Source organism: Vespula vulgaris, chromosome 14, assembly GCF_905475345.1.
Source record: "Vespula vulgaris chromosome 14, iyVesVulg1.1, whole genome shotgun sequence".
In the NCBI taxonomy this organism is placed as follows: Eukaryota; Metazoa; Arthropoda; class Insecta; order Hymenoptera; family Vespidae; genus Vespula; species Vespula vulgaris.
In genome coordinates, this window is record NC_066599.1 from 4,279,001 (window position 1) to 4,285,000 (window position 6,000).

Consider the following 6,000-nt stretch of genomic DNA (forward strand, 5'->3'; position numbering starts at 1 on the left):
ATAATAATAATAAAGGAAGAAAACACGTGCGATTCGTCGCGTTGAGCACCGTAATATCATGATTTTCTTTTCCACGTTTTCCTTTCTCCTTTTTTTTTTTCGTCCAACGTTAAAATTCACAAAAAGAAAAGAGAAAAAAGAATTAGCACGGTGTAATTCGCGAAAAAATTCGAATCTAAATTTTCCAACGAGTTTCTCCTAATAGATTTTGCTGGTTAATTAAAAAAAAATTTAGCTAGGTAGTTAGTTAGCTAGCTAGCTTGCTAGGTATGTAGCTCGCCAGCTTGGTCGCTTGTTCTCTTTCAGGAGGATTTTTTTTCTTTTCCCTCGCTAAGTACGCTGATAAATATAGACATTAATTTCACGGTCGCATAAGTTACTAAAGGGGATGTATAAAATATGAAGTTAACGTTGATGATCGCATGCGAAAGCTCTTGCGCGTTACGAAAAAGTATTCGATTATTCGATTCGATCGGGACGAAATTAAAAAAAAAAAAAGGAAGAGAAAAGGGGGAAAATAGAAGAAGAAGAAAAAGAAAAAGAGGAAGAAGAAGAGATGAAGGGGGAGGTTTTATTTTATATTCGAGTTATCTTAATCCAAGAAGAAATGGTCTCACGCTAATCGACTTTGCATTCGACCGAAGAATGTAAGCAAAAATTGCAGTTTTACTGATTCGTCCATTAAAAAATGATCGTTAAGTGAATAATGACCGGAGAGATAGTAAACCGCGTAAGTGGCAATTAATTATCGCACATTTATTATTCTGGAATATTTTCTGCGATAGGATAATCGGCGAATGTATGCGATACAATTACTGATTGAACATTCTCAGATAATACTGTTTCTCTCTCTCTCTCTCTCTCTCTCTCTTTCTTTTCTTTCGACAAACTTTCTTTAATCTACTGATAGAAAATATCAAACGCAAGAGACACAACGAATTAATTTCATCACACCTACTTTTTCCCTTTGTCTCTCCCAAAAGAAAAAAAGAGAAAAAACACCATACAATTTTTCTCCTGTATATCCTATTAAATTATTAATTAAATCCACATTACCTCTCCCCAATTACTTAATTAATTCATTCATGTATTCATTTATTCATTAATTCAATCGTTGATTACTCGCTACGTACATTATCTAGGTAAGAAAAAAAGAAAAAAAAAGAAGCAATAGTTAGGTATTCCATAATAAATACATCTTTTGTATTTCATTTATCTGAACCAATCGAAATCATTAAATACGAATTTTTCTTGAAACGATAAAAATGTAATATCCGTTATCTCTTAGACGACAAACGAAGAAGAAAAGACGAATGAGAGGAGAAAATACTTAGCGCTAGACAAGAGCGAATTGACCTGCTATCAGACTAACATATAATGTCGTTCTAATCGTACACGCACTTGTCAGCATAAAACGCAAACGTAAACATGGATTCTCGAAGCCGATAAGCCGGTCGCTCGATATATAACACCGATATACGCGACGTCTGACAGGGTGGCACTGCCGCGAGAACGCGAACGTTCATATACACGCAAGATACATATATACATAAATATATATATATATATATATATATATATATATATATATATATTATATGTATATATACATAAATATATATATATCATATATGTATATCATATATATATATATATATTATATATGTATGTACACACATATATAAAAACGTTCCTTCCTTGGCTTCGAGACTCTGTTCTAATTCTAACTCGGTGACTATATTTAACGGGTGCTTTTCATTCATCGCGAGCACGCGATAACTCAACGATTCAAAAGCGCATTAAGCGCGGCAAGTATTCCGTTATCGTATATAGCGTGAACACTTTAAAGCACGTGCCCTTCGAAGGGCTCGCGTCGAACTTTCCATTTCTTTTCCTTTTCTATTTCTATTTCTTTTTTTCTTCACTCTTCTCTCCCCCCCCCCCTCTCTCTCTCTCTCTCTCTCTCTCTCACTCTTTATCTAACAATATTCTCAACTTACATATATCTACGTACATATTTCGTAAATGTCTATTTTTAGAAAAGTAAAAAAAAAATAGAGAACGATAAGAAGATCCTACTCTTTACCTCCTTTCCCGAACAACAACAACAACAACAACAACAACAAATAAGAGATCGTCGTAATTTTTAAAAAGGGAAGGCAACGAAAAGGGAACGATAGAGTAAAGACGTGAAAATATGTGTGGTAGTATATTAGCAAGTCTAAATGAGCGTGCACATATGTAATACTCGGTTACTTGGATAACATCGTTACTGCAAACATATAAGATATGCTTGCAAATGCATTATAAATACGCTAATCCGTAGCTATGGAAGTAAAAGTGAGCTACCAGACGTATCTAGGCAAAGGTACCAAGGTACTTACTTTGGCTCGATACTAAGGCATATACTATATGTATGTATATACTTAGATAACTACATATATCATATAGAATGATATCAAAGGAAAAGAAACGTATCGTAAAAAAAAAAGAGAGAAAATGAAAAAAAAAGAAAGGGATGTAGAGAAAGTAGCTCAACATTTTCTGCTTTGCGTTATATTTTGTATCGTATATATACGTCCATGTCTTATATTTGTGTATATATGTGTGTGTGTGTATATGTGTACGCAACAACACATACATATATACACTTTTCATATATACACTTTTCTCTTCTCTTTCGATAAAACGCATAAACCCGTTGAGAGATCTAGGAAGAGTTCTACCAACGTCGTCGGACATACGATCGAATTTGGTTTATTATACAAGAGCTTGCAAGCGAGTGAGGGTCAGCGACCAGCTCGGTGACCTGCACCAACTTACTCTTCTCATGGCTTTTTTATACCATGCTATGTTTGAATTGAACATAGAAAAACATTTGTTTTGATCGTTCGTTCGGTCATTAAAAAAAGAAACGATGATCACTTCTTAAAAATTATCATTCTTAATTTTTATAGCAAAGGCATTCCTTTTTTCTTTCTTTCCTCTTTTTTCTCTTTTCCTTTTTTTTTTCTCTTCATTTATTTCTCATTAAAAGCAGATTAGATAATTCCAATGAACGATTGGATATAAGATCGATAAATCGGACGGACAAATTTCTGCGATTAAAAATGAATTCTCTTTCATTATATCTCTGATCGCGATTAAATGTGTTTTCCCAAATCGAATTAATCAAAATTTTCTTCTCTCTTTCTCTGCTTTATTTTACATTCTGCATTTAGCTGATGACGATGACGATGATGATGATGATGATGATGATGATGATGATGATGATGATGATGATGATGATGATGATGATAAAATTAAGTAACAAATAATTGAAATTATTTACGAGATAGTATACATATCAAATGAGGTGAATCTAATAAATGAAAATTTTAATTTTTCTAAAAAGTATCAAACTTCATAGAAATAAGTTATACGAAAGTATGAAAAGGAGAAGAGTATCTTAACTACGATAACGTTTCATTAATCATCGATAACGAGTAGTTTATTCCTTAACAACAATTGCAATCCCGACGAAGAAGATATTAAAAGTTTTTCTTTATAACTTTTCTAAACAAATAAAGTATATCAAAGGGATATCAATCGTATTGTATATTTCTAATCTAATCTGATATACGTCGTCGTTGCAATTACGTGAGAATATATTAAAAGTAAAAAAAAAAAATGTAAACGAAAATTATGTGAAAGAATTATCGTTTAACGAAAAAAAGAAAGATAGAAAGGGGAATGGAGTAAAAGAACGAATCGAGATCGGACGAGTTTCAACAATGTGACTTCTTACATACCTACAAAATGAATTTCAAAGGATCGAAAAGCTTAGAAAAGGCAAAGCCCGGCATCTACGTCACGCGAAAACGAGGCGACATGCAAAACCTTGACTTTACGGCTTGAGATATAGAGACTAGAGGTTGAGTGTAAGAAAAATTTGCATGCACTCGCGTGCCCACCGAGACCTCGTTTTTAGTATTGAGTCGTTTAGCGAATACCTAAGTTAATGAATGACGATCGAAGACTACCATTTTCGAAGGGTTTTCATCAAGATCAGATAAAGTCGATATATTTCAGCAATCATAAATTAATTCAATTAGTTAATAAGTATCATTAAAATTATTAACGTTATATATGTATATATACATACATATTAATATATGTATATATATAAAACACAGCGATATCATTCATTATTCATTGCTTTTAATAAATATTTTTAATTAATATCATTTTCTTTTATTATATTTATACTAAAATTTCTCTAATAAATAAATATTCAAATTTGCAATATTTTATGTTGAAATAGATAAGATTAATGTTGTAATATACTAATCTTATATTAGTGTTATAAGTATATATAGTATTTCTAGATATCATTCGGGTTAGCGAACAAATATATGTCGGAATTTTTAGTAAAAAACTTTTCTTATTGATCAATCTAATACATATGTATATATGCATACGAGCGATAAGAATCTTATCTCGAAATGTTGAAGAGTTAGCATCGTCCCGCAAAAAAAAAGTGAAAAAGAGGAAAAAAAAAAGCAAAAGGAAGAAGCAGAGGAAAAAGAAAGAATATTTATCTTCATCAAATTGAACGAATCATAAATGAAGTTCCGAACAATCAGAGTGACGAGCAAGTTATGACACAGTAATCAGGGATTTAAGGAGACTCTCACGAGCTCGTTTGCTTTACGATTCACTTTTAATCGTTCTACTTGTTCTTCGGATTACAGATGATATTCAACGTGCAAACGATTAGAATTCTTTTCTACTTCAAGGCAAGATTTTCAATTCGAGATCGTAGATTTTGTAATAAAGAATAATATCTTGATAATTCGTTTGATTTTTCTTTCTCTTTACTCTTTCTACCCTATTCGCCGTCAACCCCTTTTTTATCGCAAAGAAAAAAATGAAAGAAAAGAGAGAGAGAGAGAGAGAAAAGAAAAAAGGAAAGAAAGAAAAGAAAAAACAAAAAGAAAAAAAGAAGAAGAAGAAGAAGAAGAGTAAAAACAGAAGAAAAATGTTGAGATTGTTTCCACATCACGAATCGGAATCTCTCGTTGCGATTAATCTAAGCAACACAGAGGCGAAAGTGTTTATGCAACTGTGTGTGCGTGTATCTATGTGTTTGTGTGTCGTCTTTCGTTGATTCGAAGCCAAGAGAATAGTTCCTTAGGGATCGTGGCATTAAAGAATCAAGGGGGCAAGCCGTCGAATCGGCGCAGTCTTACTCGAGATACCAAAGCTGGACGTCGTCCAAGAAACACACGATGCACGACGAACAACGAAACGCCGTTGCCGTCACCGTCACCGTCATCGTCGCCGTCGCCGTCGCCGTCGCCGTCGCCGTCGTCTTCGTCGTCTTCGTCGTCTTCGTCGTCGTCTTCGTCTTCGTCTTCGTCGCGCCATTCGACGCCTTGCTCGAGACTTTAACTACTAGTGTTAAACGTGAACACAACTACATATATTTTCTTTTTCTTTTCTTTATCTTGTTTCCTTCATTTTCTTCCTCTCTTTCTTTCTCTCCCTCCCTCCCTCTCTCTCTCTCTCTCCCCCTCTCTTATTTTCGAACTAACTAAGAGTTTGTTTTAACCGATCATAGATACATAAATTAATTATTAATATTCAGGCGCGCACGACGTTTATGATCTATCATGATCTATTACGATCGAGACTATGATCGATGATCCAAGGACAATGTTAAGCGACTAATGTGAATACTTTGATAAGATGGGTGACCCATATAATATGATATAATATAATATAATGTAATGTAATGTACTGTAATGTAATATAATATAATATATATATAATATATTATATATATTATATATAATATTATATATATATATATTTATACATATATATATTTTTCTTTTTCCTTTTTGTTAAATTTTATATCAAGATATATTAAATTTAATGCATACTCAACGTATTCGAAGTTGAGAGATCATGATCTTAATAGATGATCCATGATGCAAGGCCAAGTTAAGTGACTAA

General features: G+C 32.9%; 1 protein-coding gene across 12 annotated transcripts in view; it reads right to left on the reverse strand.

Annotated features, from left to right (window-relative positions):
* LOC127068990 (myocyte-specific enhancer factor 2) overlaps positions 1 to 6,000 on the reverse strand; it is a 65,374-nt gene that overhangs the window by 22,292 nt on the left and 37,082 nt on the right. The window contains exon 1 of one of the 12 annotated variants that reach the window (XM_051005527.1): positions 5,232 to 5,255. The exons of the other annotated variants lie outside the window; for them this stretch is intronic. The gene's annotated coding sequence lies outside the window, so the exon portion shown is untranslated. Of the gene's footprint in view, positions 1 to 5,231; positions 5,256 to 6,000 lie in introns of those variants that run through there. 12 annotated transcript variants of the gene reach the window in all.